The following is a 12,074-nucleotide window of genomic DNA, read 5'->3' as shown; positions in this document are numbered from 1 at the left end:
ATGATTTCACTCATACATGGAGTTTAAGAAACAAAACAGATGAACATTGGGGGGATAAAAAGAGAGAGAGGCAGAGAGGAGCCAAGATGACAGAACAGCATGGAAGTTTTTTGTGGGTCTCGCGTCCATGAAATACAGCCAGACAAACACTAAACCATCTTACAAACCTAGAAAAATGAATGGAGGATTAACACAATAATCTGCACAACCTGAACCACAGAATTCAGCAGGTACATGGCATAGAGAGGTGAACTTGGGGAGAAAGAAGCTGGTGGTGGGCAAGGAGCTGCTTTTGCAGGCAGAGAGAAGACGGAGACTGGGGGTGGAGGGAGAATATGGAAAAAGCACCCCTCCCCAAACATAGCTGGAGAGAAAGTGAAAAATTGGAAACAGCCACAGGGACTAAACTAAAAAGGGAGAAAGGAGAAAGGAGAGGGTTTAAATTCCATTAAGACTGTAAACAAGGGGAGAGCAAATGCTGCAACTCCGCAGCTCCATACCTGGTGGTGCTCTGGTGGGAAGGGTGAATCCCCAGGAACAGAGTGGGGTTCGGGAGGTTATCAGGCCACATGGGGAAAAGCAGTTCCACTGCTGGAAGGACATTTGGTAGAGGCTGTTGAAGCCACCTGGTCCCAGCAGACCCCAGAAAACGGCCACATTCGCTGGTACTGGGACAAGGTGGCAACGTACAGGGTGAAGCCTGGTGCCAGATGTGTGTTGTGATTTTCCATAATCCCTGAAAAGCTGCTGCTACACTGTCTTGCAAACTTTTTCTGGGGCGGCTGGCACCTGGCCACAGTCTCAGGGCACTGGCAGCAGCAGGGTCCTGCAAGTGTTCCTGGGTACAGCTGGCATTTGGCCATTGCTTGCTGAGATCCTCTGCAGAGGGGCGGAATGGGTCAAAGCCGCAGTCCTTTAGAAGTAAGGGGCCGGGGAAAACAGCCGTATCCGAGGCAAAACTCAGGAGACAGGTAGTGCCTGGGGCTTGGTCACAGATAGTGAAGAAGCGGGGAGGACACGAAAGCTGAAGACAGAGGACGGGTGTGCAATTGCTGATCAGGGAGAACAGAGTTACGATACTAGAGACTGGGTAGCTGTGTGATGCCATTTTCACCGCACCCGTGCATGCACATATGCACCTATGGGCACCCCAACAATCCACCCCAGTAGGCTACCAGTGCCATCTAGTGGAGAACGGAGCCATTACACTGAGCCTTGCCCAACTGGGCCAACCTTGCTCTTCAAGAACACAAGTCTCACCACCTACTTTGTTTATGGACTATAAAGCACTTCATAGTCTGACTTCTACAGGAAAACAGAATAGTTTCAGTACTATTTCAATCTGTTAGTAGGTCCATCTATTCAATTTTCTTTCTTTCTTTTTCTCTTTTACACTACTTTTCTTTTTTGTGAATACAGAAAGAGAAAAAACTCATTTTTACTTTCAATTTTTATAAAAAATATTTTTCTTTAATTTTTTTACTGTATTTTTTACTTTTGTGAAAAATTTTCAAATTCTATCTTACTTCCATCATTTTATTTTAGTCTACTTCAGTGTATTCACCTTTTCATATTTTCAAACGATTTCCTTTTCTTCTTTGTTCATTTTCTTTTTTCTCTTTTTCGTTTCTTTTATTTTTCTTGAATGCAGAAAGAGAAAAACTTAACTTTTACTTTCAATTTCTATTAAAAATATTTTTCTTTATTTTTTAACTATATTTTTTGCTTTTATGTAAATTTTTTAAAATTCTATTTTACTTCCATCATTTTATTTTAGTCTACTACAGTGTATTGACTTTTTCAAATTTTCAAACGATTTCTTTTTTTCTTTTCTCTTTTTTCATTTATTTTCTTTTTCTTGAATACAGAAAGAGAAAAATTCATTTTTATTTTTAATTTTTATTATAAATATGTTTCCTTAATTTTTCGTTTTTATTTTATTTTTTTTAATTTTAATTTTTCTACCTCATTAATTCCTTTTCTCCCTTCAAAATAGCAAAACAAAGGAATTCACCCCAAAAGAAAGAGTACAAATAAACAACAGCCAGGGATTTAACCAACACAGATACAAGCAAGATATCTGAACCAGAACTTAGAATCATGATAATAAGAATACTAGCTGGAGTCAAAGATAGATTAGAATCCCTTTCTGCAGAGATAAAAGAAGTAAAAAATAGTCAGAATGGAATTAAAAATGCTATAACTGAGCTGCAACCACAGATGGATGCAGCAGCAGCAAGGATGGATGAGGCAGAACAGAGAATCAGCGATATAGAGGATAAACTTATAGAGAATATGAAGCAGAAAAGAGAGGGAGATAAGGGAAAAGAGCACGATTTAAGAATTAGAGAAATCAGTGACTCATTAAAAAGGAACAACATCAGAATCATGGGGGTCCCAGAAGAGGAAGAGAGAGAAATAGAGATAGAAGGGTTATGTGAGCAAATCATAGAAGAAACTTTCCTAACCTGGGGAAAGGCACAGACATCAAAATCCAGGAAACACAGAGGACCCCCATTAGATTCAACGAAAACTGACCATCAACAAGACATATCATAGTCAAATTCACAAAATACTCAGGCAAGGAGAGAATCATGAAAGCAGCAAGGGAAAAAAAAAAGTTCTTAACCTACAAGGGAGGACAGATCAGGTTTTCAGCAGACCTATCCACAGAAACTTGGCAGGCCAGAAAGGAGTGGCAGGATATATTCAATGTGCTGAATCAGAAAAATATGCAGCCAAGAATTCTTTATCCAGCAAGGCTGTCATTGAAAATAGAAGGAGAGGTAAAACATTTCCCAGACAAACAAAAATTAAAGGAGTTTGGGACCACTAAATCAGCCCTGCAAGAAATTTTAAGGGGGACTCTCTGAGGGGAGAAAAGATGAAAAAAAAAATATATATATATACACACATCTATGTGTATATACATACATCTATATATATATACACACCTATATACATATATATACATATAGGTGTATATATATATATATATATATGTGTGTATATATATGTATATAGGTGTGTATATATATATGTGTGTGTATATATATGTATATAGGTGTGTATATATATATGTGTGTGTATATATATATACACACACATGTGTGTATATATATGTGTGTATATATGTGTATACACACATATATGTGTATATATATGTGTATATATGTGTATACACACATATATATGTGTGTGTATATATATGTGTGTATGTATATGTATATGTATATACATGTGTATATATATGTATATGTGTGTGTGTGTGTATATATATATATATATATATATATATATATATATATGTAAATACCCAAAGCAACAAAGATTAGAAAGGACCAGAGAATACCACCAGAAACTCCAACTCTACAAGCATCATAATGGCAATAAATTCATATCTTTCAGTACTCACTCTAAACATCAATGGATTCAATGTTCCAATCAAAAGACATAGGGTAACAGAATGGATAAGGAAACAAGATCTATATATATGCTGTTTACAAAAGACCCACTTTAGACCTAAAGACACCTTCAGATTGAAAATAAGGGGATGGAGAACCATCTATCATGCTAATGGTCAACAAAGGAAGGCCGGAGTAGCCATACTTGTATCAGACAATCTAGACTTTAAAATAAAGACTGTATCAAGAGATGCAGAAGGGCATTATATCATAATCAAGGGGTCTGTCCACCAAGAAGTCCTAACAATTGTAAACATTTATGCATGAAATGTGGAGCACAAAAATACATAAATCAATTAATCAGAAAAATAAAGAAACTCACTGATAATAATACCATAATAGTAGGGGACTTCAACACCCCACTCACACCAATGGACAGAACATCTAATCAAAAAATCAACAAGGAAAGAATAGTTTTGAATGACACACTGGACCAGATGGACTTAAAAGATATATTCAGAACATTTCATACTAAAGCAGCAGAGTATACATTCTTCTCCAGTATACATGGAATGTTCTCCAGAATAGACCATATCCTGGGACACAAATCAGCCCTAAGTAAGTAAAAAAAGATTGAGATCATACCGTGCATATTTTCACAATGCTATGAAACTCGAAATCAACCACAAGAAAAAATTTGGAAAGGTAACAAATACTTGGAGACTGAAGAACACCTTACTAAAGAATGAATGGGCTAACCAAGAGGTTAAAAAGGAAATTAAAAAGTACATGGAAGTCAATGAAAATGATACCACCACAACCCAAAACCTCGGGGACACAGCAAAGGCAGTCAAAAGAGGAAACTATAGCAATCCAGGCCTTCCTAAAGAAGGAAGAAAGATCTCAGATATACAACCTAACCTTACGCCTCAAGGAGCTGGAAAAAGAACAGCAAATAAAACCCAAAACCAGCAGAAGACAGGAAATAATAAAGATTAGAGCAGAAATTAATGCTATTGTACCCCAAAAACAGTAGAACAGATTAATGAAACCAGAAGCTGGTCCTTTGAAAGAATTAACAAACTTGATAAACCACTAGCCAGTTCGATCAAAAAGAAAAAGGAAAGGACCCAAATAAATAAAATCAATAATGAAAGAGGAGAGCTCACAACCAACACAGCAGAAATAAAAACAGTAATAAGAGAATATTATAAACAATTATATGCCAATAAAATGGGCAATCTGTAAAAAATGGACAAATTCCTGGAAACATAGAATACACACTACCAAAACTGAAACAGGAAGAAATAGAAAATTTGAACAGACCCATAACCAGTAAGGAAATCGAATTAGTAATCAAAAATCTGCCAAAACACAAGAGTCCAGGGCCAGATGGCTTTCCAGGTTAATTCTACCAAACAGTTAAGGAAGAGTTAACACCTATTCTCTTGAAACTGTTCCAAAAAATAGAAATGGAAGGAAAACTTCCAAACTCTTTCTATGAAGCCAGCATTACCTTGATTCCAAAACCAGAGACCACACTAAAAAGGAGAACTATAGACCGATTTCCCTGATGAACATGGATGCAAAAATCTTCAACAAGATATTAGCCAACCAGATCCAACAATACATTAAAAAATTATTCACCATGAACAAGTGGGATTTATACCTGGGATGCAGGGCTGGTTCAATATCCGCAAAACAATTAACATGATTCTTCACATCAATAAAAGAAAGGATAAGAACCATATGATCCTCTCAATAGATGCAGAGAAAGCATTTGACAAAATACAACATCCTTTCTTGACAAAAACCCTCAAGAAGGTAGGAATAGAAGGAGTATACCTCAAGATCATAAAAGCCATATGTGAATGACCCAATGCTAATATAATCCTCAATGGGGAAAAACTGAGAGCTTTCGCCCTAAAGTCAGGAACAAGACAGGGATGTCCATTCTCGCCAGTTATTCAACATAGTATTGGAAGTCTTAGCTTCTGCAATCAGACAAAACAAAGAAATAAAATGCATTCAAATCAACCAGGAGGAGGTGGAACTTTCACTCTTCACAGATGACATAATACTCTATATGGAAAACCCAAAAGATTTCACCAAAAAACTGCTAGAATTGATTCATGAATTCAGCAAAGTGGCAGGATATAAAATCAATACACAGAAATCGGTTGCATTCCTATACACTAACAATGAAGAGACAGAGAAATCAAGGAATCTATCCCATTTACAGTTGCACAAAAAAACATAAAATACCTAGGAATAAATCTAACCAAAGAGGTGAAAAATCTATACACTGAAAACTATAGAAAGCTTATGAAAGAAATTGAAGAAGACACACAAAAAAATGGAAAAAGATCCCATGCTCCTGGATAGGAAGAACAAATATTGTTAAAATGTCGATACTACCCAAAGCAATCTACATATTCAATGCAATCCCTATCAAAATAACACCAGCATTCTTCACAGAGCTAGAACAAATAATCCTAAAATTTTTATGGAACCAGAAAAGACCCTGAATAGCCAAAGCAATCTTGAAAAAGAAAACCAAAGCAGGAGGCATCACAATCCCAGACTTCAAGCTGGAATCATCAAGACAGTATGGTACTGGCACAAGAACAGACACTCAGATCAATGGAACAGAATACAGAACCCAGAAATGGACCCACAAACGAACGGCCAACTAATCTGTGACAAAGCAGGAAAGAATATCCAATGGAATAAAGACAGTCTCTTCAGCTAGTGGTGCTGGGAAAAGTGGACAGCAACATGCAGAAGAATGAACCTGGACAACTTTCTTACACCATACACAAAAATAAACTCAAAATGGATGAAAGACCTCAATGTAAGACAGGAAGCCATCAAAATCCTCAAGAAGAAAGCATGCAAAAACCTCTTTGATCTTGGCCACAGCAACTTCTTACTCAACACATCTCTGGAGGCAAGGGAAACAAAAGCAAAAATGAACTACTGGGACCTCATCAACATAAAAAGCTTATGCACAGCGAAAGAAACAGTCAGCAAAACTAAAAGGGAACCGACAGAATGGGAGAATATATGTGCAAATGACATATCATATCACATAAAGGGTTAGTATCCAGAATCTATAAAGAACTTATCAAACTCAACACCCAAAAAGCAAATAATCCAGTGAAGAAATGGGCAAAAGACATGAATAGACACTTCTCCAAAGAAGACATCCAGATGGCCAACCGACACATGAAAAAATACTCAACACCACTCATCACCAGGAAAATACAAATCAAAACCACAATGAGATACCACCTAACACCTGCCAGAATGGCTAACATTAACAACTCGGGCAACAAGAGATGTTGACGAGGATGTGGAGAAAGAGGATCTCTTTTGCACTGCTGGTGGGAATGCAAACTGGTGCAGCCACTCTGGAAAACAGTATGGAAGTTCCTCAAAAAATTAAAAAAAGAGCTCTACTATGACCCAGCAATTGCACTACTAGGTATTTATCCAAGGGATATAGGTGTGCTGTTTTGAAGGGGCACATGCACCCCATGTTTATAGCAGCACTATCAACAATAGCCAAAGTATGGAAAGAGCCCAAATGTCCATTGGTAGATGGATGGATAAAGAAGATGTGGTACATATATATAATGGAGTATTACCCAGCAATCAAAAAGAATGAAATCTTTCCATTTGCAACTATGTGGATGGAACTGGAGGGTATTATTGCTAAATGAAATTAGTCAGAGAAAGACATATATCATATGACTTCACTCATATGAGGACTTTAAGACACAGAACAGATGACCATAAGGGAAGAGAAGCAAAATTAATATAAAAATAGGGAGGGGGAAAAAACATAAGAGACTCTTAAACATGGAAAACAAACAGAGAAGTCACTGGAGGGGTTGTGGGAGGGGGGATGGGCTAAATGGGTAAGGGGCACTAAGGAATCTACTCCTGAAATCATTGTTGCACTATATGCTAATTTGGATGTAAATTAAAAAAAAATAAAAAATAAAAATAAATTTGTAAGATTTTTTAATTTAAATGCTTCATATTATTTATAAGTTGAATAATGTCTAAAGTAAGAATTTTTATCTCAAATGGATAAAAGTTCCAAGGCAGTTGTTGAAAATTCCATCCTATCCCCATCGATTAGAATTGTCCCTGCTACCATGTATAAATTGTTATGAAGTTATGAAATTTTTTCGGTGATTATTGTGATACTGTGCTCCAACACTCTTTTAATTATTTTAACATTAAAGTATGTTTTCCATTATTATGAGATAAGTTTTCCTATTGAAATTTTACCCCAAATTTTCTTGGAACATATTTTGTTTGCTCTTCCAGATAAAATTATGATGCTGAATATTTGCTTGTCCTGCATACCTACTCTCTAAATTTATCTACTCTGTTGTTTGTCCTAAAATGCCAATCTTCATATAATTCATCCACTAGGCTCCGTCATCCTTTGGATTTTATTTGAATTTGGCCAATGGGTGGCAAAGGAAGAGGACTATAAAGAGAGAAGTTGAGATACTTATTCTGGCATCTGCCTCTCTGATGGACTACTATGTATCAGAGGCTAAACACCTGTACCAAAGATACTTACTGCTATAGCAAAGGGCTTATGCCTAAAAATGTAGTCAGATACTGATACTAGTGTTTCCACTTCAGATCTAAACATGGTAGTGGTTTTCTACTATAATCAGTTTCTGGACACTTTACCATCTTCTGGTACTTTTCCTTAAACTTAACCCTCACCTTTCTAAGTAGTCCCTTCCTTAAACTCTCTTCCATCACTCCCATGTAATATGCTGTCTATTTACTTCCAGAAGTCTTACTGATACCTATGGGATTCAAGTCCCATAAGATATTCTGTCAAGATACTAGTTTAGGTGGAATTAAATGTTTAAATATTATAATCTAATTTTTATTCCCCAAGCCTTTATACCATTCCAAAAAATTGTATAGTTGGCCCATAAGGGGTTTGCACTTCTCTCACTAGTTACTGGATACTTAAATTTTAAGTGATGTTTTCCATTATTTAGCAAAATTAGTTACTGTTTATTACACAAACTATAATATATTGATTTAAAAAAAAAGGAAACTGATGCTTGTTGATATAATAAAAAGGGATTTTGAGGAAAAGATTGATATTTGACCCAAAGCCAATTACAACTACAGTGTCATGGTGAGAATAACAAAAGCATAGTAATTGTTATATTCAAGACTTTTATTCCACAGGAAAAAGTAGTATTGAATAAAATTAGATCAGATGGAAGATCTACAGATGACTTCCTTCTATGCAAGAGATGTTGATCACCAAAGAATTCTCAGTGGCATTATCAATGACTGACTTGATGCAAGCAAATAGAAACATTTAAAGGAAATACTTCAAATAGCAAGAATTGTATGATTACCATCTTCTAAAAATATTTATGATATCTCTGATATCATCCTTTTCTAGCACTATGATTAATCTTGATCTCTATATCTATCTATCTATCTATCTATCTATCTATCTATCTATCTATAGAATAGAATGCCAAGGAAAATCTTGACAGAATATCTTATGGATTTGAATCCCATAAGTATATCTATAGATAGATATAGATATGCCTCTATCTATCTATCTATCTATCTATCTATCATCTATTTATCTATCTACTTATCTATCTATCTATAGAGAGAATGAGGGGGATGGTTTAGTCAAATATACAAATAGGTGTATATATTTCATTTCAGTGGGATATTTTGTGTTTGGAAAGTAAACCATTGTATTTAGCCTGACATTTGCAATCAAAATCTCATTTCCAGTTGTAATGGCAAACTAAACTTATCTCACAAAGTTCCTTAGAGGATAAAGAGATAATCTAACCTAATCTGAAAGAGACAGTGTTTTATAAGTAGCACTAATTTAATAGAAGAAATTATTTTCATATTTGTATAGGAAAATAAGTTTCTAAGTTTTCACCTGACAATCATATACTTTAATCATAAATTCTACCTAATCAAGATAATTGTCCATTTAACAATTATACACTGATTAGTTACTTCATTCTAACACTACCTTACCATCCTACATTGATTTTATTTCAATTACTTAAGCAGCATTATTTCAGAGATGAATAATCACATACTAAATGGACTGACCCAAGAAAGTATATGGATAGTGTGATGCATTCATCATTTGTATCCAGTCTACTTGATAATTAAATGTATTCATTATTTGAGATAATGATTTACTTCATTAATTTCACAATAATTAATTTTGATTCAGGATATATTCCATTTGGCATATGTTAATGTAATATGGACCAGTGTAGGTAAACTGTTTAAGTAAAGAGATTTATTTTATTATACGCTTTCAGAACATTGGCTATTTATACTTAAATTAGTTTAATCACTCTCTTTGATATTTATGTAAAAGTACACCTTAAAATACCTACTAATTACCCAGTCTTCATTTTTGTGCACAATATTCTGACTTGAAAAACATGTGAAAAGTACTGTTTTTAATATTTTGGTATTTTTAAAAAACAACTTTAAAAAGATATGATAAATCCCATTTGCATTTTTAAATGTAGAATATTAATGTTTTTCCTATAACATTTTGCATACTATTTTTATATTAACAAATTTTATAATATTTATTTGATAATTATTCTGAAACTATTACTTTCATTTTATCATTACTTTTACAAATTCAACCTTCAATGTAAATTGTATACCAATATTTTTCCTACTGCCATCTATTTTTCTAACTTAATGACTTTTTAAATTATTTATGGCACATGATATCTAGTGAATTATCTAATTTTTCCCCATGTGCACAAATTATTTTCTAACGCTCTTTATTTCAAAAAAATACTAGCCTTTCCCCACGGATGCATGGTACTTGCTGTTATACAGTACACACTATTCTTCTGCACGTTAGTGTTTTTTATAAGCTAACACCCTAATAAAAACCTAAGCCAAAAGTATTAGAAAGTTGTTAGAACTTTTATAAGTAAACTTACAGCATGTGTTAAGAATGATATAATTACACACATTGATGAAATACTTCTAATTCAAGAATTCTTCCGAAGGAAATAATCAGGTAAGTAGTTAGGTGCATTAAATATTCAAAGCTGAGCATGTAATATTTTATGCAACTTACATGATAATCAAAAGAAAAATAAATTATAATAAATCATAGAATATGTTATGCTTCCACTAAAATTCAGAACTCTTAAAACTGTTATTGACATGAAATATGCTCATTTTATAAGGGCCAGTGAAAAAGAATTCCATTAACTCTATAGTATTCAACTTTGACAAAATACATAAATATTATTTACTTCTGAATTAAAAACCTGGAAAACGTAGGAAAAGCTTAATAATTAATTCTATAAGAGTATAATTATAAGTTACTTATGTTTCATAATCTTCTGTTTCCCAAAATGTACACATTGAGTATATGTATTACTTTCAAAACTAGATGTCTGGAGTCCTCTGAGAACAAATAGCTGTGCAGCATGCTGCTTTAGCTGAAAACTCATGGTACAGCAGACAGAGGCCAATGTAGCTTGGTGGCCTCTCCCTCACAGGGAAGGAGAATTGTAGTTCATGATTATTCAGTGTTCTGGTTGCCGTTTTGGTAGGCCGCCTGACAGACTGGCTTCTTCCTCATTTGTTTTGGACCATGGGTAGGACCTGGCATCCTCTACGTGCATGGGAGCTGCTAAGAACAAAAAAGAACTGAGCGGCATGCTGCTGCTTCAGAGGACCCATGGTACAGCAGAGGATACAGCAGATGGTGCAAGAGATTATGAGTTCCTAAAAAAAAGTAACCAGCAAATTCCTCTAATTAGGAATCTACACACACAAATCCAGAGAAGACACATGCACGGAAAAGGTTTGAGAGGCCCCCAGACTCTCTATCTAGACTGACCAGTAAAGGTTTTCCCCTGTACATTATCATTTATAAAGACTGGGAGAGGTGAATGTTTTTCCAAATGTACAAATATGGAAAAATAGCCAAAGAAAATGGACAAAATAAATCTTCAGAAACCAACCCCTAAAAATGGAAATATATGAATTACCTGACAAAGAATACAAAATGACCTGTATAAATAGGTTCAGAAAGTAAAAGCTAGCAAGATGGTAGAATAGAAAGTCTCAGACCCATTTTCCCCTCAGAGAAGTGGAATTAACATTACACAACTAATTGCCTTTATGAGAAATCCAGAAACCAATTAAGAAGTTCTTACATTGTAGGCAAGCACAAAACCAACCACATAAAAACTGGTAGGAAAATTCATGACACTTTGTCACCAGACCCCACCCGGTCATGTCATGGCATGATTGCAAAGAAACCACTAACACCCAACTTCTCTCTCGGTAGGGAAAAGAATGGAATGTACATACAATGTTCTGACTTTTTGGAAGCTGCCCAGGAGACTGATTTCTATCTTGCCCGAATTTAAGTACTGACAGAAAGAGGTGCCAGGTTGGGATCCAGTGGGAACAAAAACGTTCAGCATGCCCCAGAATTTATAGTACCACAGACAGACACTAGGTAGGGATCATTAGCAGAATTTGGCAAACCTCTTCAATAAGGAGATTATGCATATAAACCCAGAGAGAATACATCCCCAGAAAAGACTTGAAAGAGCCCCACCTGGGCCGATTGAA

At 35.1% G+C, this 12,074-nt stretch overlaps 1 protein-coding gene across 3 annotated transcripts in view; it reads right to left on the bottom strand.

Annotated features, from left to right (window-relative positions):
* The window catches only part of CNBD1 (cyclic nucleotide binding domain containing 1), a 457,457-nt gene that overhangs the window by 100,622 nt on the left and 344,761 nt on the right, over positions 1 to 12,074 (bottom strand). The window lies entirely within an intron of this gene.

This window comes from Panthera pardus, unplaced genomic scaffold (assembly GCF_024362965.1).
Source record: "Panthera pardus isolate Hobbes unplaced genomic scaffold, ASM2436296v1 HiC_scaffold_7, whole genome shotgun sequence".
Classification (NCBI taxonomy): domain Eukaryota; kingdom Metazoa; phylum Chordata; class Mammalia; order Carnivora; family Felidae; genus Panthera; species Panthera pardus.
This window is presented reverse-complemented; position numbering and strand designations above follow the sequence as displayed.